This window comes from Castor canadensis, chromosome 4 (assembly GCF_047511655.1).
Source record: "Castor canadensis chromosome 4, mCasCan1.hap1v2, whole genome shotgun sequence".
Lineage (NCBI taxonomy): Eukaryota > Metazoa > Chordata > Mammalia > Rodentia > Castoridae > Castor > Castor canadensis.
The window spans coordinates 8,597,161-8,623,706 of NC_133389.1; the positions used below are offsets into that span (position 1 = coordinate 8,597,161).

At 38.0% G+C, this 26,546-nt stretch overlaps 1 protein-coding gene across 1 annotated transcript in view; it reads left to right on the top strand.

Moving 5' to 3' along the window:
- Nucleotides 1-26,546, top strand: part of Cd226 (CD226 molecule) — a 72,248-nt gene that overhangs the window by 10,516 nt on the left and 35,186 nt on the right. The window lies entirely within an intron of this gene.

Below are 26,546 nucleotides of genomic sequence, written 5' to 3' on the forward strand. Positions count from 1 at the left end.
GTCTTCTAATATTGGCCAAATGGAGTGAGCATGGTATATGGAAAAAGCTTGGGTTTTGCAGCTGTTATTTTCTGTACAGCTTTGTGTCAATGGCTCATTGTCTCTGAATCTCAGATTCCTGAAAATAAATGAAGTTAATAATGCTACTCTCTTTGTTGAATAGTTCAAGGAACCATTTAAAAATCTTTAAATTAAGCCTAGTTTAAAGAACTAGGCCCATGGTCATCAAGAATTGAAGGTATTGCTGGGTGCTGGTGGCTCATGTTGGTTTCCCCTTTTCTTGGGTACAGATAAACTAAAGGCTAATTTTGTATATGGAAAAGGCTTATAGGGTATCAATTCACAAAATTTATTTAACCAAACACTTACTTATTAAAGACTTCATTTTGCCTCGCAAGAATCCATTTTCTGCTGTGTGCAGACATCTGTTCGGTTTATTTGCAAGCCTTTAGTTTATAGTTCACTTTTGACCAATCTTTCAATTGAAGGAGTGAATTAGTAAGAATCTTGAAATAAGGTAAATCATTCCACATGTGATTTGGGGCTCAAAGGGGTGTCCCTTCTTTGTCTTGCATGGCCAGTTTTTGCAATTTTGGTCACAAGTCAGGTATTTTGATGTCTGTCAAAGGGCAACCAACTGAAAACACATTGCTTGGCCTTTTCTGGGAGCTAAGGATGGAGTATGGAGCTCAATTGTCCAGATGACTGCTGCACGAAGGAAGGAATTTTAGCACCGTGCATGAACAGTTTGGGAAATATTTTCATATTTCTATCATTCAGATTTATTTCACCTCTTATTTTTTAGGTTAGGAAAGGAAAACCTCTGAATCTTTACTTTTTTTAAATCAAAGGTGAAATGTTCATTTAATTGCTAGTCAGAAAAATGGGTGCTCACTCTTCACCTGGCTTGAATAGTGATGCTATCCTGTAGCATGTTTTGTTGCTGTTTTTTATTGTTTTGATTATTTATATTTTTGAAGACTATATTGATGGAATGGGAAGCTAGGATCCTCTACCCTATTGAGATTTGGAATGCTACATTTTTTTTTCACCTTAAGATGAGAGCAAGTTTAAACACTATGCTAGTTTTATTTCAAAAATTTTACCTAAAATTTTCCTTTTGTGCTTTATTAGCAACATACTAGGGTCTATAAATATTGCATTTTTGTATAATATAAAGGAGGAGTTGATTATCTATTTAACATTAATTTTTATAATACATTTTAAGAAATTCAAATGGATGAAGGAATTGTGCCACCTGTTCTCTGTGCTGCTTTGTATGGATGATGAATTTTACTCCAGTGTCCTATAGAGATTTTTTTATTTAACCTACACTGCTCACTTGAATGTGGACTTTACCCTGATTTTACAGGTGAGAACACTGAGATGTAGAGAGGTCTAATGACTTTTCTGGGGCTTCAAGCTCTATATGTGTCCCATTGGGTAAAGTTGTAATTAGATAGCAAGCGACAGCCTGGGGACATGAGCCCCCTGGACTGTCAAAGGAGTAGATATTGGCCATTACATATCCTTTCCTTCCTCCTTCCCCTCAAGCTTTAGCCTAGAGTTGAGCAAATTGGATGTCTTGTTTTGGCTAAATGGTACTATCAGTCCAAAATTCTTTAAAAATATGTGCTAGTTTCAGAACATATATTTCTTAACTACCAACAAATTTAGACAATTTAACAGTAACAATCGCTGCATTTATTTTACCTAGTTCATGGGAAAATATGCTGAGGTGACTTTGGAGATAACATTTCAAGACAGTCATTTTATGGCAGAGTTTGTGATGGAAGCAGGGTCCTGGCAAAACCACTGTCTCCCCTGTATCTCTGGCCTTCGTAGTCAGTGAAAATAAATGCAATTCTATTTATAGAAATAATCCCCTTTCTAAGGGTGACCCACTCCAAATATTCTACTGCCTAACTTTTACTGGGTACCTATTTTATATGAAGCAACCAAATGTTTCACTTAATACTTATGAAAAACCATGCAGAGGTGCATTTTCCATCACCCAGCTGAAGACACTAGATTTGGGTTGGTAACTAACTCCCGAGACTCAGTGCAAGGGAAAACCCTGTTGATGTTTCTCAAAGGCCAGAAGCAAAGCAGAGAAAAACTTGACTCCAGCAGAATGAATCAGGGCAGCTCAAGGTACAGAAAAGTCATGATGGACCTTGCGGAATGGGAAATGGTTTTTAATACAGAGGCTGTGATGAGGGAAGGAGAGAAGGAAGAGAGAGTGGAGCGTCTTGCTTATGGCAGAGAGAAGAGCGCAGTGGAAGTGTAAAGTTCATTCAGGGGAAAAGGAATGGCTGTATTCAGTAGGTTGCAGTGCCCTACTGTTTGGTTCACTCCCACAAGAGGTGGCCTCAAGATTGAGGAATAGCCTGTGAGTGTGGGACTTCTCCTTGCCTGCATCAGCAAAGGAGTCAACATGTGATTTTTTGGGGTCTCAGGTAAGATTTTTGTACAGTAGATTCTATGTTCAAAAATGAAATTGCAGCCCATCAGGGCAGTAGAATGCTAAAGATGAACCTGGGAAGTTAGCAAAGCCTGGACTTTAATGTGCTGGATGGAGTCTGAACTTCAGTAATGTAGACCATGGAATATCGCTGAACATTTTTAGAGGGAGACAAACAATCCAATTTGTTTTTCACTTCCTGGAAGATTTAATTAGTTGCAGCCTGTAGGATGGGAAGATGTTAAGATCAGGCTAAACAAATAGGATTCTATAAGCTGGAATACTTAAGCACTGCCGGTAAAAGTGTAATTTGGTATTTCTATTATATTAGTCAGGGTTCTTCAGAGAAACAGAACCAATAGGATAAGTATATACGCAGAAAGAGTTTAATATAAGGAACTGGTGCATGCAATTGTGGAGTTAGGAGGTCCAGATCTGCTGCATGGGAGACCCTGGGGAGCTGATGACACAGAGAAAGTCCCAAGCTGTCAGAGGATTCCCTCTTGCTTAGGGAGGGCTGTCTTTTTGTTGTATTCAGGCCTTCAACGATTGAAGGACAATCTGCCTACTCGAAATTCACTGATTTAAATGATAGTCTCATCCAAAAACACTCACTAAGGTGACACAATTAACCAACACATCTTTTTTGGAAAATGATATGGCGTTAGCTGGTTAAAGAACCACTTATCCTACTATCTAATAATTCCAGTGTTTGGTATCTTAGAGATTGCCCAGGAATAGGAGAAATATACAACAGCATTTATAGCAACAGTGATTGTAATAGTGAAAATTTGATATGATCCTAAATACTTATCAACAGTAGACAAGGCAAATGTGTTGGGACCATTGATACAACAGGATACTCTGCATTCCCAGAAGGGAATGAATTATCGCTGTGCTCACCAACAGAGCTGAACCATGTGGAAATCATATTGAGGGAAGTAAGCAAATTGCAGAAAAATAAATAAAGGTATGATTCCTGTCCTTTAAAGTTTACAGACATGTAAAACCAAACAATATGTTATTTATATATAGACAAATGGTACCACTAGAAAGAAAAGTGAAGTTCCAAGTTCCACATAGGAAGAGGATAGAATCCGAAGAGGAGACCAAGATTCAAAGTCCATAGTCAGGGTAATTTTCAAACATTGCTCTTTTATTTCCCACTTGTCTCAAAACTGTTTCATAACATTTTTTTCAAATCTATTGACTTTCTAGTAAAAATGAAGAAAAAGAACTTGAGTGAAATTTTTTTTAGCAGCTGTACGATGATATTGTCTAATTGTCATTTTGATTTGGACTAGAAGTCAGAGAGAGGGATACACCAAGAATGATTTTGAATTTTTATGATCCAAGGACTGAAAAATTATGGATTTATTTTTTATTTTATTTTATTTTTTTGCGGTACTGGGGCTTGAACTCAGGGCTTTCACCTTGAGCTACTTCGCTATCCCTTTTTGTGTTAGGTGTTTTTGACATAGGGTCTCATGAACTATTTGCCTGAGCTGGCTTTGAACTGCTGTCCTCCTGAACTCTGCCTCCTTAGTAGCTAGGATTACAGGTGTGAGCCACTGTTGCCTGGTTGGATTTATTTTTAAAAGATGGGAAATTAGGAGACTAACTTGGCTTGGAAGAGAGGAAAGAAGTCTGTTTCAGGTGCACTAGGGTAAAGTTGCCTTTGATCAGCTGCCTATTGAGATTATGAGCAATAAACCAGAAGAATGTCCAGAAAGAGAATGTGTTTTGAATGTTCACCCAGCATATGTGAGAACGATGGTAACAAAGAAAGTACTAATGGATAGGAATGGATAGGAGAAGTGTAAGGCCATAGTTTGGAGGATGGTTGCAGAAGTGCGGGAGGGCACTTCTTGTAAAAGCGTAGCAGGCACAGCGAAAGGGGAGAAGCAGGGGAGGGAGATTGGGGATGCAGAACAGCTGAGCTATTGATCTCACACGCACAGGAGGTACTTTGTGTTGGTTGTATCACATAGTCTCCTGATTGCGTTCTTCCATATTCCAGTCTACTTATCTCACTTTGGGCACAGAGACACTCCTTACTATCTCCCTTTTAAGGTTGCATTCTCTCCTGGGGGCTCGGGCTCTCAGCACCTTCTGTGCTCACTCTAAAAGGCCTCTGATCCTTATTCCCTGCAAGCCTAGTGTCCTTTGCCTTGGTGCTGGCAGTTGACACAGCAGCTGTTTATGCAGTGTCACATGTATGTGGCTGGTTGGTGGCACTTGTCTTTGAGGGCCACTATTCTTTTAATATTAGGGGCCCAGAATTGATGGCAGTTCTGAGAAATCACATGATAAGGACTTAAAGATTATGGAGGCCTCTCCACCACGTGGCACCGGTGTGATCACTACTTTTCCTAGTGTCGATGTGAGGTCAGAATTCAAAGCTGGAAAGAGGAGATGTGTCCTAGATCTGGCTCTTATAAGTGGGTTTGTGGATTTGTGAGAACTGTACTCTACTAATTCACTCATCTTTACTGAGAACCTTCAGTGCTCAGAGCAATGTTCAGTGACTTGGAAGACAGAAAGACAGGGACCTCTGAATAGTCTACAGACTGTTAGGGGAGATAAAAATTGTGTATCAAAAATTCCAATGTAATTCAAAAATGTGATAAGCGCTATTGTCATTCAGAGGATAGAGTTCGAACTTAACCTTGAAGGAGTCATTTGGATGCTAAGATGGATGAGTAACATTCCAAGAGAATTGTTTAGAAAATAGATAGCTTTGGGTGCAATTTAACCTACATTGGAAGATAATTTTCTGTTTTAAAAAAGACTTTAAGAACAAAAAACAACATAGAACATATCAACAAATTAATGTAGTTTATTCTGGTTTATAGTTCATGGCTTGGTGAATTTCAGTGTGTGGACTGATTAGTTCAAAATGTGCAGGAAGTCAGATGCATTTCACAGTTGTCATTTAGAGTCCATCTTAAGATATCTGGATGCTTTCCTTTTTCCTATCCCAAATACGGGAGAGAAGAAAATGTATGCAAATGACACAACCTTGTATATTAGTGGCAGGTGCAAAGCAATGAATGGTGAGACCTGAAAGGACTTTGCCTGTCAAAGGAAATTCCGAAGGCAGTAAAAAGGCCACAGAGAGAGATTACTCCTTATTCTCCTGTTGCAGAAGCAGTATGTGCTTGCTTGGTTTTTATCTTTTTGACATTTCTGAGTGATGTTACATTCTTTACTTTTATTATTTTTTCTGTGTGATTTTGTTTCTAGTGGAGATATATATATATATAGAGAGAGAGATATATGTATATATATACAGGGCATAATTGGACATTTTCATGTATTGTATATATTGGTTTTGTTCTAAAGGGATTCATTAAACTTTGGCCATTCTGTGTATCTTGATCCCTTTAAATTTTTTATGAAGTGGATAGAAAAATAAAAAGATTTTAAAAATCTACTTTTTAAAGAATGATGCCAAGGGCCATGTATACATCTATAATCCCAGAAGCTGGGAACTAAAGGCAGGAGGATGGGGAGTTTGAGCCAGACTAAACTACATAAGGAGTCTCTGTCTTAAAGAAAAAATCTGATATGGTGGTTTATATCTGTAATCCCAACCTACTAAGGAGGAAGAAATCATGAGGATCAAGGTTTGAGGCCAGCCTGGGCAAAAAGGTAGTGAGACTCCATCTCAACCAACAAGTCTGACCTGTTAGTTCATGTCTAAAATCCCAACTAGGCAGGAGGCATAAGTAGAAGGATTGCAGACAGACTGGTCCCAAGCACGTGACCCTAACTGAAAAATAACTTAAAAGCAAAACGAGCTGGAAGTGTGGCTCAAGTCATGGAGTACTAGCTAGGACAAGGCCCAGAGATCAAACCCAAGTACCACCAAAGGAAAAAAAAATGAAGCTATCAATTCTTTTTTAATGCCCATCTGGCAAACTCAGAAGTAAGTTATAAAGTTTTCCTTTTTATATATGTGTGCTCCAGTGTTTACACATGCATATATGACTAAAATTAGAGTAAAATGTTATATCTCAGCTGATTTTCATTTAGAGATAAAGGCAAAAATATTAAATAGTAGCTATAAGAAGCAGTCAACTGATGAAACAGAAGCATTTTAAAGTCTCAAAAATCTGCTACTTAATAAAAAAAATAGAATAGAGGGAAGGCAGATAACACAGAGTTCTTTAAGACTCATGGAAAGCAAGGAGATGATCTCTGCACTTCAGGGGGTGAAGCAGAGACCCAGTGAGACCGTAACCAGCACCTGGCCAGGGTTGTGTTTATTGACTCTTTCCCTTTGCTAAGCCTGCATGAAAGCCCATGTCACCATGAAATTTAGTCCTCAAGCTTTGGCATAAAGCTCTGTAATCAAAAATCGAAAAGAGAAATTAAAAAAACCCTTTAAAGCAGATTTATATACATAATTGAACTCAGCAATTAAATGGCTGATTTGTTGACTTAACATACAAACATACAGGCACAGGTACGTGCTTCAGTGTTGTTTTTGGCGTTGCTGAGTCATGTTACCTGTTTGAGTTAGCCCTCTCTCAACTTACTCCATCCATCTTTATGCCTATGAGACAATTCTCTCTTGTAACTTCTTAGCTAAATCCAGAAGAAAACTTTTAATTTAGACTCATTTGAAAATGCACTCAGGCAACCCAAAACAGGATGTAAGTGGCTGTATCTTTGCATGAACATTTTGTTCACTTGCATCAACTCTACCCTTTCCTGGATGTTTTTATTCCCAAGATGATTGTAGGGTAGTGGCTGAATTGCTAGAGAATGAGCTATTACTGGAGTTTTGGACAACTTCCCTGTGGCCCCTGAATGTTTTCTTAGCTTGGTTGGAGACCGTTCAATTCTTGGTTCTTCCTGGTTTAGTATCAGTCATTAAGACAACTCACACCTCTTCCTCTGATCTTCACCACAGCTGCTCTTCACCCAGCACTGAAAGAGGCTGCTAACCACAATATATGGAACGCATTTCCTCTGCAGAGTGGGTGTCGGGGTCTGTGGGTGCCTGGGAGTGGTGGGAAAGATGCTTCATGCATGAGTAAGAGCTGGACACTTGACATCTTGGGTACCCAAAGGAGTCACCATGGAACATGTTCAGCCCACACAGATGGGGCTCCTCCTCCAGACTGTCTAGACATCAGTGTTTCTTATAATTCCTCTCACCAAAGGCTAAAAACTACAGCATTGTTCTCTAGCATTTGCTCTTGGAAACTTCTCTATCAGATTAACAAGTAGGTATAAGTGACCTTCAAAGTAACCTCACAAGAATTTACCCATGGACAGATCACACTGTTGGCTGGAAGTAAAATTATAGTTTGCATTTTATAAAAGTAAAAACATGGGATTTTTGAATGTGTAAAAAACAAACAAGAAAATAAGTTAACTGAAGGAAGGAAGGAGTACCTGCTAGGCACTCTTGGGGCTCTTCTGTTGTCTTTTAAGCACATGGTGTCAGGTGACCATGATCAGTTATTTAGCATCCATAAAAGAAGACTTGGTTTCTAAGCTGAGCTTTTTGTTGCTGGCTTTTGTTTTTGTTTAGTTTTATAGGGAGTGGAGACTGCAGGCAGAATGGCCTTTCCTTTCCTTGGAGAAAATGGTAGGAGACTATTTCTAAAGACATTAAAGATTGTGAAACTGTTAAGAATTTTAAGACCATCAAGTCAATCCTTCAGGGATCAATGGAAAATGACTCCCTCAGGCAACATCTCTTGTACTTACTCTAGAATAGTTTTAATTAAATAACTCAGCTGATAGGCTGTCGACACTTCCTTTGAGAGATTATTCACAATCCAATAAATCTCAATGTAAGAAAATTTTCCCTGACTTCAGCTGTTTAACCAAGTTATATATTTAAAATCACAGTCTTCTTTGTGATCTGCCCAGAGAGGAAGACCCATGTTTTGTACAATATTGATATGAGAAGGTATCTAATGATGGCGATGTAATGTACAGTGGTCACATTGACAAGCACTGTAAGTAGCTCTGTGCATCATGCCTGCTGAATTTAGTGGAGTGAAGAATATGGCCAATAAGAATGAAGTCTGGGTGTGAGTTTCTGTCTTTAAATGCTTCATTTAGCTAGCAGAATACGTAAGAAATTTAACATTCTCATTTTAGCCCACTAGTTCCTAGTACGTACTTGTCCCATTTCTTGGAAGGCTGAATGGAAAGAAATTGTGTGTCCGTGTGTGTCCGTGTGTGTGTGTGTGTGTGTGTGTGTGTGTGTGTGTGTGTGTGTGCTGTAAGTATGGTGTAATTTTCTTCATAGAAACCTGAGACTATAGAAAAATTTAGATTATATTCCCAGTTCATTCTGTAATAATAAGCCAAAATAACCTATAAACCCCTTCTAAATTTATTGAAGAGACATTTATTCATGCCTAGAATGAATTTATTCTTCTTTTCAAATTGGGTGCTATAATTATAAATATACTATATTTTATTTGAGAAATAGCCAAGGAATTCAATTATTGTCCCAGAGATAGAACTCAGTAATGTTAGTGTATGTTCACAAATGAGACCATTTTTCTGTTCCATTAGCTCATGACATCTTAAAATATATGTTCACTGTCTTTTAAAAAACATAGCTTCTCATTTAAATTAAATAAAGAACATTTATATAACATAGGGCTTATAACTTCTTTCTTCTGTTTCACTTATATCCTAGAAATGGTTTCTAAAAGAATGAACACTTAATAAGACAGAAATATGACTGACTACTGGGATTGCATTTTTTTGAGCTCACACAGTGTTTGAATTTTAATTCTTAACACAGCCTGGTCATTATGTTTTCAGTGAAACAGCAGAATTAAACCAAAGGGAAAATTATTAGCCCTTGTTGCTCAAATGACACTTTTAGGTATAGATTTCTGTTTCATTGGATTAATGCTGGTAATGGTATTATAAATACTGTGTAAACCCTTTCTAGATTCGTTGACTAGACATTTATTATTTGCTATAAAGAAATGCATAAAAATGCCTTTGTTTTTAATAAGTTTATGACCTGAGGGAGTTATCTTCTGTATACCATGTAGACATATGACAGGGTAGAGCTTGATGAGAAGCCTAAAGCAAGATTTGGGGAATGACTGAAATTACTTCTGGTTTGGAGGAACCATGGACTGGAAATCTGAGTGTCACTTGAATGGGTAGAGAGGAGGGACGGCAGGAAAAAGGAGGTCCAATAAGAAGAGTCTCATGAGAAGCATCATATACAAGAGAAGCACTCCTTAAATGCAGAGCATACAAAAAACATGTTTAGTCAGAGGCTTAGGTATAAGGCAGAGGTTGAAGATCTAGATTTGGAATTCATTGGGTGGGTAGTAAGGTTTTCAAATACTTTAGGTCTTCTGTTGGTCATGACTTGGAACTATCACCCTACAGACAATGCATAAGATGATTGAGCAAACAGGAAGCAGAAAGATAGGAGACAAGAACGTAGCAAGGAAAAGGGAAGCCTGCAGTCCTGAGCAAAGCAGGCCACTGCTTCCAGAATGTGATCCACAATGCAGTCTCCACGATGACTCCACTTAACTTTCTCAATTACAGCCAAGGAACACTATCCTAAATCTCCTCCTTTCCATTCCCTCCCCTCTTTCTTTTTTTAAAATAAATATGTATGGACTGTCTCTCTTGTGCTCGGAGCTGTGTGAGGATGGAGGCACATAAGGGAAATGTCTTAGTCTTTGGCCTCTGGCTCGCAACTTAATTCCAATGCAATCTGATGCTTGTTTGATGTGGGTGCATGGAGCATGAGGTCATGGTACTCAGAGGGTGAAAGAGGCAGATGTGTATGAGCATATTGGAAGGAATGGGGCTGGAGAGAAAGTAGGTTGCATTCTGGATGTTTCAGAAACTGAAAGATGCTTGAGTTTGCTCAAGAAGAAGCTTAGAACTTTGGGGGTTGAAGGACAATTGTGTCATTTACAGAATGGCATTCTTGCTAGAGGGAAATTGTGCTAATGGCACAAAAGTAAAGTAAGTCTGCTGTGCTTAGAAACAAGTGCCTAGTGGAGTCTAAATAGAAGTTGAAGTGGGTTGTGGTGCCAGGTGGTGACCTGGGAGGGGTGGGTAGAAATAAACTGACCTCTTATCAACAGAAGCTCCATATTTTTGCTTGGAAGAAGGAAGTCATTAGGATGGTTCTAACCCAACATGACTGGTGTCCATTCAAGAGATGACTAGGGCACAGAGGGAAAACCATGTGAAGACCTAGGGAGAAGACAATGTTCTGCAAACCAATGTGAGAGGGCTCAAAAGAACTCATCCTGGTTGGCATTGTAATTTTGGATTTCTAACTTTCTGAAAGAATAAAGCCACTCAGTCTGTTGGACTTTGCTATGGTGACCCCTCAGAAACTTTTGTTGTTGATGCTGTTTTCAAATGTTATCAATTTTCCCTCACTCCACCCTTTACCTACAACTTTGTTGGGACAGTGCTGCATACTTAGGGGATGCTGTAAATATAGCAGTAGAAGAATGGGGGGTGGGTGGGTGGAGTAACTCTACCATGAGAAATCTTCAACATCAGCCTTGGTACATGGGAAATGTGTTAACACAGTTAAATGGAGCAGAGCAACTTTTTATGACTACCTTTTAGGAAGTGAAAAGTGTTTTCCTGGGTGGAGACACAGGCTTATAGTATACCACATTTACTGTAGAATTTTGAATAGGAAAGGAATGTCAGGCTGATTAAATTTTATGGAGAGTTAGTTCAAGTATAAGTAAGGCTAGAATGAAAGAGACTGGTAGGATTCTATTTTAGAAACACAGGTGGGAGAACACGCAGTTGGATCAACAATAGGGATGATCAGAATAGAGAGCATGGCACGTGTTTGAGAGAAATTTAAAAAGTAGCATTGACAGGGTCTGTATCCATTGAAAAGCCATTGTTCTGAATCATGGTTACTATATACAAATAGCACAGATGGATTGTATCAAATAATTGGGCCTGTTGCACCTGCAGGGCAAGTTGAATGGAGGCTTCCTATTCTAGGGAGGATAATCCTGTCTAGTTTGTAAGTTAAAGCAAGGGTTCATTATTGCTTTGAAATAATAGATGTTACCTATGTGGTTCTAAATTTGGAAATTCTCTAATAGTTGAATTTATTACTGGTGAGACTTCAGGGAAGACGTCTCCAAAAAGGAGAAGTCTTCAACCTGGCCCATGGGTATCTGGTTTGTGACGTTGTTGCAAAAAAGAATTTTAACTCACATCAAGGTAGAGACCAAGAAAGTTTATTAGTAAAGCAAAGCAAAAGAAGATAGAAACACAGTATACACTTAGAAATGGGTATGGGGACATGTGATAACAAATGTCATGAGTGGTCTAACATCAGGGGTATTTATGGTAAAACAGTGGACTGGGGGGTTGTTTTTAATTTGCCTTGGGACCTTTTGCCCTAGACACCTGGTACATTCAATCATTTTTTGCTATTACTGCTTTATGAGTTGGACTTGGAGATTTCAAGGTTAGTCTGTTTACTAAATTTGAGACATATGCTCCCTTCAAGACAGATGTCCATCCCTGACAAGACTTTTCCTTTTTTGTCAACACTTTTTGTGCCCAGAGGAGTCATTTTTGTCAAGTATTTTTCCCAGGATAAGTGTCTTTAAAATAGTCTTACTAAGTTCCCAGAATATGGTAATTACATGGGCAGGAAGGCAAGGTCAGAGGGAAAAAAGCTGCTCCTTTTCCTTTTTTTTTGTTTTTTTCCTCTTTACTAAATGTCTCAGCTTAGTGAGGGAATGTAAGGCTTACATCAAAGAAAATAGTGTCTGTGTGCTTTTAATTGAGCCACTGGTTAATACGTTATCTCTAAATTCCTGGCTCCTGTTTCCCAAGCCTCATTTTCCCTGATCTGTCCTGCCTCAAAACCCAGTACTTTCTTAAGTATCCTTGACCTTCTCTATTCCCTGAAAAAGTTTTGTTGTCTACATTATTTTCAAATGCTGTCAACTTTCTTTCGTTCACTTTCACCCCTTGAAGTATTTTTTTAAAAATACCTTTTTGGGCACTTATTTTAGAGTCTTGCTAAATGTTTTTCAAATACTCTTTTGGCCTTGCTGCTTATTTGTACCTCTGTGCTGTCTAATTCTTTCCAGTTGAATTTTTTTTTTTTTTTGGTGATATCCTCATCTGACTGGCACTTTGACTTTGCCATGTGGCCATAAGGCATTTTATTTCAAGCACCTAGCCCTTTAGATCTGTTAGAATATATTTCCCCTGGACTTTCAAAAGTATGTTTTTTAGTATTCTCGAGGTTTCTTTTGGGATTTTTACCTTTTAAACTATATCTTTTATTTTTTAAACAGAATAATATAGTTTCCATTTGTAATTATGCAAAATTTCCAATGTACTATTTTGAGTTAGTCTTTCTAGTCAGAATTGCTTTCAGTCAGTTGATCATGGCAGATACTTCAAAGTGCATAATGTATGCACCTATTCCATACTACACTGCAACAATTCATCATATTCTTATGCCTGTGAATTCAGCAACCAGTTATGAGAGAAATCCAAATGTAGTAAGTCCTGAGATTTTTCAGAGCAGGCATTCATAATAAAATGCTTGTAATCTGGGCAATCTGAAATCTTTAATTTAGTTCTGTCTGCTCCACTCAGTGTAGTATTCCTCTTTTGTCTGTGGTTTCTGGCTAGTGTAGGTGGTCTACAACGTAACACAGGAGCTAGTTTCCACCATGTAAAAATTTTGAGGTTTCTGTAGCAGTTGCTATTTAGCTAAGCTGTACTTTCTAGGTGACAATGTTTCTGTTTTTTTAAGTGTGAAGGCACAATGCTGCATTGATTTTTTTTATTAGTATATTTATTTATTTGTTCATGATAAATATGGCAGAACTTTTAAAATTCTGAAATAGTCACATAAACCACTTTGTCTTCAGAAAACAATAAAACATTAACCATTATGTATTTTCTTTTTTTTCTCCTTTTATTTTATCATTTTTACATTTACTCACATGTGTATACATTGTTTGTGCCACCTTCCCCCCTGCCAACCCCCACACCCTTCTGGGCAGAACTTGTTCCACCCTTTTGTTCTCTGATTTTGTTGAAGAGAAAACAGGAGACAATAAAAAAGACAAAGTGTTTTTGCTAGTTTGAGATAAAGATAGCTGTACAGAGAGATTCCTAGCATTTCTTCCATGCACTTGTGTATTACAACCCACATTGGTTCATCTCTACCAGACCTCTTCACTGCTTTCTGGTTCCCTTCCCATACTGGCCTCTGCCAATTTAAGATTACTTTATTCACTCCTCAATAGGGGGCACATCATCCACATTCAAGTTTTTGGTTTCCTTTCCTTTCCTTATTTCTCCCGTGCATGTTCTCCCCTTTGTGTGTGACCCATGTCCAATAATATAACTGCATGTGTTTGGGGTCTATAATCTGCATATGAGGGAGGACGTGATTTTTGATCTTCTGAGCCTGACTGACCTTGCTCAGAATGATGTTCTCCAGTTCCATCCATTTACTTGGGAATGATAAAATTTCATTCTTCTTCATGGCTGAGTAGAATTCCGTTGTGTATAAATATCACATTTTCTTCATCCATTTGTCGGTTGTGGGGCATCTTGGCTATTTCCATAGCTTGGCTATTGTGAATAGTGCTGCAATAAACATGGGTGTGCAGGTGCTTTTGTAATAACTTGAGTCACATTCCTTTGGGTATATCCCTAGGAGTGGGATTGCTGGATCATATGGCAGATCTATGTTTCGTTTTTTAAGGAGCCTCCATATTGTTTTCCAGAGTGGTTGCACTAGCTTGCATTCCCACCAGCAGTGTATGAGGGTTCCTTTTTCCCCCATCCTCACCAACATTTGTCATTGGTGAGGTGTCTTGATAATAGCCATTCTAACAGGAGTGAGGTGGAATCTTAGTGTGGTTTTGATGTGCATTTCATTTATGGCCAGAGAAGGTGAGCATTTTTTCATGTGGTTTTTGGCCATGTGGATTTCTTCCTTAGAAAAAGTTCTGTTTAGTTCAGTTGCCCACTTCTTTACTGGTTCATTGATTTTGGGGGAGTTTAGTTTTTTGAGCTCTCTGTATATTCTGGTGTATCAGACCTTTGTCTGATGTATAGCTGGCAAATATTTTCTCCCACTCTGTGGGTGGTCTCTTCAATTTAGAGACAATTTCTTTTGTTGTGCAGAAGCTTTTTAATTTCATGTATTCCCATTTGTCCATCCTTTCTCTTAGTCGGGGCTGCTGAAGTTCTGTTGAGGAAATCCTTGCCTATACCTATTGTTTCCAGGGCATTCCCTGCTCTTTTGTGTACTAACTGCAAAGTTTTGGTCTGATATTAAATCCTTAATCCACTTTGGGTTGATACTAGTACAGGATGACAGAAAGGGATCTAGTTTCAGTTTTTTGCAGGCAGATAGCCACTTTTCCCAGCACCATTTGTTAAAGAGGCTGTCTTTTTTCATGGTATGTTTTTGGCACCTTTGTCAAAAATAAGGTGAGCATGGCTGTGTGGATCAATGCTGCATTGATTTTTATTGATTAATCTTTTTCCATTCTGGGTCAGACATATCACTTATATTGAGGCTCTCCCTTTCTTGTAAATTTCCCATTAATCCTCTTATTTCTTAGGCCTCTGGGATATGTGAAGGTAAACCTAGGAATGTCTGTTGAAATGGTTTCACAGATAAAGAGGGTGATAGAAGCCTCGTTAGGGAAGAGCAATTTTTAAAGAAAGAGCAGATAGGGTAAGGTACAGATAAAGAGAGGAGAATTTTTTTTTTTAGGAACAGCTATTCTTTTTTCCTTTTTAAAAGTATATTATTGTTGTACTTGGGGGTACATTGTGATATTTACAGAAGTTCTTACAGTATATCATAGCTGAATTCATCCCCTCCATTATTCTCCTTTATCTCTTCTCTCCATTCCTGGAATAGTTTCAACAGGTCTCATTTTTCCATTTTCACATATGAGTATATAATATTTCCACTACATTCAGCCTATGAGAGGAGAAATTTGTAGTAGCTGGTGCTCAGAGACTTGAAAACCCCTGCTGGGAAGAGGGCTGGTTTCTTATAAATCCAGGCTTAAGACCCTCTGTAGGGATCCCAGCCTCACCCCAGTCTTAAATTCTGCAGCAGACCCCACCATCACATGGTTTTGTGCTGTTTTGCTTGCATACTTCCCCGGCAAACTTCCTCTAATGCCTCTTTTATTGGCTTTCACCACCTCAAAGCTCTTTGAAGGTGGACCTGGTGGCCTATGAAGAGCCCCAGTCCCCGGCATTTGTTTTCAGCACTGTGTGTCCTAAAATGTGGCCTGAGTCTCAGTTTCTTACTGGTTTAGTGGAATAATTTCAGTTTTTATCAAATTCCAGCATTTCTAAGATAGGTCTTTGGCTCTCTGTAACATTAATTGTTCTAGTTACCCTATTGGGTTTTTATGAAAAACATTCAGCAAATACTCAAGGACTTTCTTCTCGACACTGAAATTATTTTTTATTTCTTATATTAGGTTTGTATTCATACTTGAAAGTAATATACATTCTTTTTAGTTAGAACAAATTAAAAATCTTGCAATATATTTGACACATCTCAAATTCTATTATAAGAATGAATGTCTATTTTTCTGTCTTGTATACACCTTAGTGCACCATTTACTAAGTGATAGCTGGCCATATGTCATAGGGGATTTCCTATGTGTGGTGTAACTGGTAATAATGGGTATGAAAAACAATGAAGATTCCAAGTGGTCCCTGAAGTATACTTATCCAGAGACAGTAAAGGGGGCTTGTGTTTAATCTCCATGAAAATAAACAAAACAAAACCCCCAGGAAAACAAAACAAATCCTCAAACTAAAAGCATAACCCAAACTAAAACAAAGCAAAGCAAAGAAACTGGAGGAAAGAAGTCTCTAGGGAAATAAGAATAGCAATAAAGAATATCAGAGGTGATTTATACCAGATAAAATTTGGAGTGTGTAATTTGGTGTCTTTAACTTTGGTTTACAGTTACTTAAATTAACTAATGGGCAGACAAGCCATTTAAGTCTGTATTCAAAAGTTAATAAAAAGTAAGAAGGGCCTCTCCAGTCTTGAGCCTAGATAGGCAACCATCCCTGTGGTAGGGGGGATTGTCACCCTATTAATGACATTGGCTAGGGAAGTTGTTGAAAAGTTCTCCAAAAAGGAGAAGTCTTCAACCTGGCCCATGGGTATCTGGTTTGTGACGTTGTTGCAAAAAAGAATTTTAACTCACATCAAGGTAGTTAAAGTGGTTGTACTAGTTTGCATTCCCACCAGCAGTGTAAAAAGTTTCCTTTTTCCCCACATCCTCGCCAACACTTGTTGGTGGTGGTGTTGCTAATGATGGCTGTTCTAACAGGGGTGAGGTGGAATCTTAGTGTGGTTTTAATTTGCATTTCCTTTATGGCTAGAGATGGTGAGCATTTTTTCATGTGCTTTTTGGCCATCTGAATTTCTTCTTTTGAGAAAGTTCTGTTTAGTTCACTTGCCCATTTCTTTATTGGTTCATTAATTTTGGGGATGTTTAGTTTTTTGAGTTCCCTGTATATTCTGGTTATCAGTCCTTTGTCTGATGTGTAGCTGACAAATATTTTCTCCTACTCTGTGGGTGGTCTCTTCAGTTTAGAGACCATTTCTTTTGTTGAGCAGAAGCTTTTTGCTTTTATGAAGTCCCATTTATCTATGCGATCTGATCTCTTAGTTGCTAAGCTACTGGGGTTCCATTGAGAAAGTTCTTGCCTATACCTATTAATTCCAGAGTATTTCCTACTCTTTCCTGTACCAACATTAGAGTTTGGGGTCTGATATTAAGATCCTTGATCCATTTTGAGTTAATATTGGTATAGGGTGATAAACATAGATCTAGTTTAGAAGTATTTCTTAAACTTTCTATCTTATGGCTACTAATGGTTACAAACCAGTCATGATAAACAATTTGTTTTGTTGGACTTAATCACACCCTGCTTTGTTCAACAAAAGAAGGTGAAAATACACTTTGCCCAGTGCTATTTATTTCACACAGAGATAATTTACTTTCTCTTTTAGCATTTATTTATTCTTAAAATTTAGATAATCTTCTTGCCTTCAATTCTTTCAAAAAGTATAGTTATTAGCTTCCTTTTGTTACTCAAAACATTGTTCAAAGTTCTTTTTCTTTTTTAAATCTACCTTGCAGATGATCCTTTAAACAGTATGATGAAAATTAAAAACTTTGTCTTATTTGATGACATCCCCTGGTCTGACTCCTCTTTTGCAATATTTTAGATAGTCTTTTTAGCAACAGAAAAGGTCATTTTTTTTTTTCTTTGTGGGTTTGAAGAGAGCTCCCTGACAGCTTTTCGGGATGTTTGGGTTGCCTGAGTTCCTCTAATGTTCTTCCTCACCTTGAGCGTAATGGAAACACAGAGGCCACCACTGGTTTTAGGTTATCCTTGAGAAATGAAGTGGCAAATTAGCTGAGATAATACCCAGTTACTCATTTGATGCAGTGGTTGAAGCCGTACACCCAAACATTTTCTGTTAAAGTTTTAACCTTTTCTTATGTTTGACATTTCTCTCCCTTTTGCTTTTACCTCTTGTTTTTTCCTCCAGCAACTATTTCTCAAGCATTTCTTCTTTCACCATCCCTTTTCTAGGCTCTGGGCAGGCACTCCCTTAACCTCCTGTCTTTCAGGTTGCTTCCCACGTCCATACAGAGAAGAGCAACTAGCTCACTCTTCTGGGGAATCTCCATCCTGTCCAAGCCTGCAGTGTGGGAAGTTGAGACTTTACTCTTGCTTGGGAGGCTATGCTCCATTTCTCCTCTCCATCAGTCTTCCCAGTGGATTCCCATTTCCACAGTGATATCCTGAAGTGTAGTGAAGCTGCCTACCTCTGACTTTGTTCTAAGCTGGGACTCTGTTCCTTGGCCTAGAGTGTCACTTCTACTTGCATCACAGTTGGTGTTCCATTCTCTGTTCAATTTTATGGTTTCTTGCTAGTTCATTACTAAGCTCTGTGAAAATAGGGACCATGTCTGTCTTATTGCCCACTTTATCTCTGTTGTCTGCTTCAGTCCCCTCATGCTTTGCACCTTTATGAAATCTTTTAAAACAGAGTTAATAATTGAGTAAGTGACCCTTGGTAAGTTCCTTCAGGGAAGGTCTTGCTCACATTTGTAGCCCACACATATTGCCTTGCAAATCTTTTTAGAGTAGACTCTTAAGGGCTGAGTTGTTTGGTTGAGATGAACTCACCTTAGTCTTAAAGACTAAATGCTGTGTTGTGTGTGGGACAGCCTTGGGTTGGATGTGCCCTTTGGTGCTCAACCTGTCCTGGTGCAGTGAAGATGTCATTTAATGTTGCCTTGGACCATCAACCTTACACAGCTCTTGACTCAGTTTTAATGTTTGAATCTGGGGACTCTTGGAAAGAATGAAGTGTTTTTCATCCTCTTTAGAGTGAACCTAAGCTGCTCATGTTGTCCTTTACGAACCTTCTCCCTGCATGGAGATCAATGGATTAATTGTTTCACGGAAGACTCCATCTTTGATTCTTTTCCATGACTTTTGTCCCCAACAAGTTGTATAAGGAATTAAAAATAAAGTTGTACATACATGTAGTCCAGGGTGTGCTTGGTGTTCTGGATGATCAAAGAGTTTGGAAAAGTGAACTCAAACTAACAAGACAAATTAAATTGGGTGGGAAATCATATAAGTCTGCTTTATTTTAAAGAAAATCAACTATACAAGAGGCATATCATGGTAGCAGCAGTGCGAGTGAGAGGTAAATGTAGGTTAAAAAAAGAGCAAGAAGTGTGGGTGGGTGGTTGGGTGCAACCCAACACTCTGAGGAGGAGTGTGCTGGAGAAAGTGCATGGAACTGGCAGCGCCTGACTCCACAGGCCATAGACAGACAGCAGTGAGGGCTGGAAGGAAAGGTGGTACTGTGGCTCCAAATCTAGAACTCAGAGGCAGGAGTGAGTGTGTGTCCTTTACTAAACCTGGGACCATGTGAGTGGTGGAGCAAAGTGAAAGCTGTGGAAGCCATGGCAAATTCTATAATCCACTTCAACCATATTCGTCCTCCACCATCCTCTTCTTTCCCTTTCTCTCTTTCCAAACAATCCCCTTTTTACAATCATACCATGTTATTATTATTATGTCTAGATTGAACAGATGAGTGAAAACGTGATATTTGTCTTTTTGAGCTTGGTTTATCTGGCTCAACATCATGGTCTCCAGTTCCATCTATTTTTCTGTAAGCTTAATTTTATTCTTTATTGCTGCATATCAGTCCATGTGTATATATTTCACATTTTCTGTATCCATTATTGACCATTCGTCACTAAGAATAATTCCATAGCTTGGCTCCTGTGAGTAATGCTGTTATAAATATGGCTGTGCAGGAATCTCTATTGTATGTTGACTTACATTCCTTCAGATATAGATGCATTGAATTTTATGCTAGAAACTAAAAGGCCAGATTTCATTTACAAGTTGCTCTGGCTGCATTTTGGGATGGTTGGAAGTGAGGTAGGCATGAGTAGAGATAATAATGGCCAGTCTACTGTGTTGACTGTCCAGGGACAGGTGATAGTAAGAACCCATTCAAGTGGAAAAGCAGAGCAGCAGTAGAAGAGAAGGAGTGATGGAGCGAAGGTAAAGAAGAGAGCTGAACAAAGAGGTGAAGGCTGGCTGCCCCCACAAGTGGGGAGCTTGTCAGATGTATAGCAAGTCACAAAGTTCAGAGTTAATAATGTAATTTCAAAATCCCTTAAAGTATAATGAGAGAATATAATGAGAATACAATGAATGCTCATTGGGTACATGTATTTAGTTTTAAACTCTTCTCCAGTGTTCTCTAAGGAGCAAAAGGACAAAAATCTATGTTTTATGCCTTTGTGGGTTTATTCTTCAGTTGATAAATCACTTATTCACTATAAAAAATGAAGCTGAGGTCTCTGGTCCAATGAATCATCAGAAAACATTATTCTGTGGTTCAATTCTTGTCTGAATATTAAGAAAATACTATTTTTATATACTCTATGAGTCAAACACATTATTGTTTATTGTTGAGACGATAAATACTTTGAGTCATCTCTTTCTGGAAAACATTTATTTCATACAGATTAGTTTGACAGCCTATTTTTCTTTTTACTTTTTATTTTGAAAATTTGAGAGAGATATTTCATTTTCAGGGTCCAAACTCTACTGTAGCAGAGGGAACATGGAGAGGAACAGATGGTAAATGTCACATTGAATTACTCCCAAGGGCTAGCATATTTTGAGATTCTATTATTGAACATTGGTTTTATTTTGTTTATCTCACATGATAAATCTCATGATACTCTCTTCCCATAATATGCAGCAAGGTTTTAGCTTTGTCTGTGGCACTTCACAAAGGAATCGCCATCCTGATGGTTTCCTCTGGTTCTTAAGTCATCAGTCATTTATCCATATGCACCTCTTAGATATCTAATTCAAGCTTCTGAGTAAATAAATTTTGCTGTTGAATACAATAGAAAAGATGCTCTGTTCTCTTATTACTCTCTAGCTATATGCACCTGAAATGAAATATCATATTGTGATAAACTTCACCTTGATCGAAGCACATTAGGATATATTTGTAATTGCTACTACTGGCTGGGGTACATCCTGTCATTAGACTCAGATCCCAAATTTTATGGCTTTTTGTTTTGTTTTGCTTTTAAAAGGCAAACCCATAAATGTGATAAATGCAATTCCAAGATAATGGAGTTAGGGAGCCATTACTGAAGGCAATTTTGGAGGAAAATGGAGAGTGTAAAATGATGACTTTAAAATATTTAAAATTATGGAGGTGGAAATTAGATTGCAGACTTTGGAGGGTAGAGTGCCCTGTTCAGGGGAAATGGAAGTCATCCCTAATTTAGAGAAAGAGTTTACATTGAGATAAAAAGAGCCAGAGAGAATGGCAAACATTGAGTTTAAATATTTCAAAAGGAACCATTTCAATTAGCTTCAGCATTTAAAAAATGCATGTAGCAATAGGACACACCAATTTGTAGGACACACATTTATCTGAGTTCTTTCTGACTAACTGTGATCTGGAAAAAATTCTGTTTGTTTTCTTTAATTTCATCTTTGCTTCTAATACTTACAATTTTAATGTGGTTCTTAGATAAATTCTAGCAAACAGAGACTCACAGCACAATAAAAAGGACCTAGGATTTATGGTCAGCTGCATTAAAGCAAGACTCATTTATTAGATTTAAAATACATCATATGTACTCCTTGATCATTTACTAAAGTGTCTATACATTTCTGTATATTTCCATTTAATGGATTAAAGCAGCTGGCAGTGAGTCTCAACCCAATCACATTCAGTGTTCTCTTTTATAATAAATATTTTATAAGTTCCCTTAACTACTTTGAGCTCCTATTCATAGACAATGAAAACTATCTCCACACATAATTTCAAAAGAATAAATATATGTTCTCAGCATAATATAAATAGGAAATGAGTAGGAAGTCATTTATAATAAGAGAGTGTGCATTTTAATATGTGAATATCCAACCACCTAATGGTGAGAGAAGGACAAGATGAGTGGTAAATACCGTGACCCCCATTTAGAATCCCTGTGAACCTCAACTTCATGTGCAGTGCAAGATTCAGTTCCCTGAGTGGCATTGTCATCAATGCCACTGTTTCCAAAATGAACAACTCCTGGTAAAGTTCTAACTAATACCTCAAAGTGAAGTCTTCCCTTGATTTAAACAGGACAAGAGTAAAAATCCGAGAAAAGACAGAGTATACTAATATATTTCAAAAATATTTTGTGAGCTTTTTCTTGTACCAATTTTTTTTTCAGATGAGTCAGGACTTTTGCATTATTAATTATAAGTCCTTTGAGGGTTGTGAAGTTTGGCCAGAACTCAAAACATCTCCTTAAATATAGTAAGTCCTCATTTGATGGTCTGTTGGTTACTTTAAAGTGTGGACATTTCTATTTTATTGGGAGTAACAGGGTGACAGCTGAATGCACCTGAAATAGTTTTGGTTGTCATTCCCAGTTAGAAAAAAGGCCAAAAGTCTGATCTGTCTTGCTTTTCCTTCTTTTCTAATTTCTTCCAGTACAAATGCTTTTCTAAAAGACCCATAAAAAGTACACCACATAAATGCTGAACTCTGTAGCTCTTCAGTGAGAAAATTAGAAACTGGCAGAGCCATTGCAAGGAATTGCCAAACAGGTTGAAGTCAAAATTTGAAAAGAATAGTCCTCCTTGCTCCATGAGCACATTGGATTTATTGGAATAGGGTGGACATTGTGAGTTCCTTTTCTGGTGGGGCTAATAAACTTGAACCTAGTTCTTCACATTGCCAATGCACTAACATGACTGGAAGCTATTAGAGAAGGGCTTATCAAACTCATGGAACACGCCGAGAGTCTCAGAGTCATTTTGCACGTGTCACATGAAATATTGTACAGAAAGGCAGAATTTCAGAGCTGGAGGGTCTTGTTTCCTGATGTAATATATAAACCAAATTCTTGGGTAGTATTGCAAATACTGAACATTTTAGATCATTGCTCTGAAATATCGCTAAGAAAACATCACCACATGAGGCAGTTTTCCAAATTTTGGAAATATCTCTAACAGAAGTGATACATTTCCATCAGGTCATTTTGTTTCTAGAAAGTTTCTTAAGAGCAATAGAAATGTCAGAGAAGACATGGAATGCCAGTGTTTTCCTCCGCACTCAACAAGACCCTTTCCTATGAGGTGGTTTGCAATTCTTTAGGTCTCTTAGCCTCCCGTTTCTCTTGGGCTGGTCACTTGCTTGACATCATGCTGACTGAGCATGGGACTAGAATACCTGAGCCCTGGAAGGGTTCTCTGTAGCGGCTGCTCCCTGCCCACAAGGTCTTACTTGAAAATGGACCTCTATCACCACTTTCTCAACTGGCATTAGCACTTATTCCATGCTTAGAAGTTAAATGGCAGATGAAAAAGCTGCCACTTGAGAGGCAAGGTGTAGATTTAGTGAATTTGCAGGAAAGTGATCTTTTTTTTTAAATGATCACACTTTAATGCATAAATGTAGATTAATGAAAGTCTGGAGTTGCTTTAAGCAGTTTTTCATAAAAGTACTATAACGGAAAACATTTACCTCTGTACTGATTTCCACAGTGGCTACACTAACTGGTATTCCCATCAGTAGTACACTATTCACAATAACCAAGTTATGGAAGCAGCCTAGGTGCCCATCAACACATAAATGATGAAAATATGGTACATATACATACTGGAGTTTTTATTCAGCCATAAAGAGGAGCAAAATCGTGTCATTTGCAGGAAAATTGATGTAACTGGAGATTACCATGTTGAGTGCAGTCTCACAAAGATAACTATTTCATGGTTTTTTCTTATATGTGGAATTTAGAGGGGAAAAAAAGGACTTGAAAGCAGAGGGGGACTATTACGGAATGTGGAAGGGGAGAAAAGGAAGTGGCAGGTGGAATAAAAGAGGGTCATAGGATCACAGGAGGGTGAAAATGATCAAAGTCTGTTACATGCACGTATGAAAATGTCACAATGAAACCATTACTTTACATAATTAATATATGCTAGTACAAAGGAAGTAAAACATTTGTTTTTCATTGTGAGCAAACCAGTGCTTTTCTCAGTATGAGAAATGTGAAATTTAAATAGCAAAATAATCAGATCTCTGATCTGTGACAATAACAAATCCTTTGGAGACATTTATCTCCTGTATTAAGGCCATGTTTTGTTTACAAAGCTCTGTCAATCTGTTGTTTTAAAATGTTTCCACATTGCCTTTCCTTTCTGCAATATCTTGACATTCTCCACATAACTCTCCTCCACTGTTTTTTTGTGAAGGTCGGGAGAGGGGCAGGGAAGGTGCCCTAAAGATGTTCCTAGTGGCTGTGGGGCTCACTGGAGTGACAGTGCATCTCCACAGATAGCATCTGACCACCATCTGCCTTCTGGTGGCAAGGGCATTTGCCCATCAGGTCTTATTGTCTCCACTCCTTACAGGCAGAGTCACCTTGAAGTCTGGGATTACCTTATTCCAGTTATGAGAAACCAGTGAGTCAAGCAGTCCCCTAGCCCTCCAACTGCCAGCTCCTTTTATGCATGTGTGCCACCTACACCAGAAGGGATAGAAATAGATTGTATTTGTTACAAGTAACTGTCGTCAGAGACTATGGCATCACTTTCATCTATAAAATGATGTCATAATGTATACTTATTGGATTACTGTACATGTTAAAATGAAATAGAATATTTGAAGCACTTGCAGGGTGATATAGCAACAGTAAATCCTGGAGAAAGTGTGGCTATTAATATAATCAGGTCAGACCTAAGGGTCAGATTATCATCAACCTTTGGGCAAGGGTCATGTTTCCTGTTGAACTGTGGGAGGTGAAACCATCAGCAACCAGGGGTGACATTTGTCACCCCTCAGTGAGGAGGAATTTTATGCCTAAAAGTTAAAAGAATTTCATAGTCTAGACATCTCAGTATATAAGTTTATGGGGATTTATTTACCCTTTCTTGGACTAAAGAAGAAAAAGACATGTGGATACAAATAAACAGACATACAGCACAGAATGAGTACCATTTTAAAAGTAGCCAGTTACTTGCCTAATGGCAGCATTGCTGATTTTAGCATCTCTTGGGTTTGAATGGCATCCTTACCATAATAGGACTTGACTATTTTATGTTGACAGGAAGAAATTAGAGAAATGATTTGAGTAGGTACAAGAAAATGAAGAGTTTGCTGCATTCAATTGAACAAAAAGTTAAGGTCACAGTCAAAACATATGATTTGTGGGAAAAGATTCTTTGTTTAGTATATTCATTTTATATAATATATAGCTATGTGCATATACATTAAAGTATGTAAAATAAATAAATGAAAGAACTCAGGATCTCATTCCCCATTTCCTGTTCAATTCTTATTCACAGACACAAGTATTTTTTTTCCTTAAAAAAAAGATTTTATTTTTAGAGAAATTGTAGATTCACAACAAAACTGAGCAGAAAACAGGTCCCATGTACCTCCACGCCTCCCACACTGTCAACACCCTGCACTAGAGTAGTGTCAGGATCACCCAAAGTTCATAGTGCACTTTAAGTTTGACCCTTGGTGCTGTACTTTCTATTTGTTTGACAAATAGATGGTGATGTGTATCCACTGTTACAGTACCATACAAAGCAATTGCACTGACCTTAAATTCCTCTGTGTTCTACCTATTCACCCCTCCTCATCTAAGTTTTTTTTTTCTTTTATTATTCATATGTGCATACAAGGCTTGGTTCATTTCTCCCCCCTTCCCCCTCCTTCTCCCCCCACCCCCTCAATACCCAGCAGAAACTATTTTGCCCTTATTTCTAATTTTGTTGAAGCGAGAGTATAAGCAATAATAGGAAGGAACAAGGGTTTTTGCTGGTTGAGATAAGGATAGCTATACAGGGCATTGACTCACATTGATTTCCTGTAAAATGTGTGTTACCTTCTAGGTTAATTCTTTTTGATCTAATCTTTTCTCTAGTTCCTGTTCCCCTTTTCCTATTGGCCTCAGTTGCTTTTAAGGTATCTGCTTTAGTTTCTCTGCGTTAAGGGCAACAAATGCTAGCTAATTTTTTAAGTGTCTTAACTATCCTCACCCCTTCCTTGTGTGCTCTTGCTTTTATCATGTGCTCATAGTCCAATCCCATTGTTGTGTTTGCCCTTGATCTAATGTCCACATATGAGGGAGAACATCATCTAAGTTTTAAAGCCAGTCTGCTACATATTTATTGTCTGCCTAATCCAGGCACAAGCATTTTTTGACTATCAGCAAAGTGATACTTTTTTCCTGAGTATTATTTATAAACATTTCCAACATTGACACACCTACATCTTTGTTTTTCATAATCCACTTAACCTTATTATGTTGCTGGAAATTTACATTATTTACAAAATGCACTATTTTACCTGATGCTTGATTCACATATAGGATGATTTATGAAAAACATTGTTTCTTAAGATTGATTTGTAGATATCTCCTCTGATGTATACAGAATACAAATTGAATGTTGA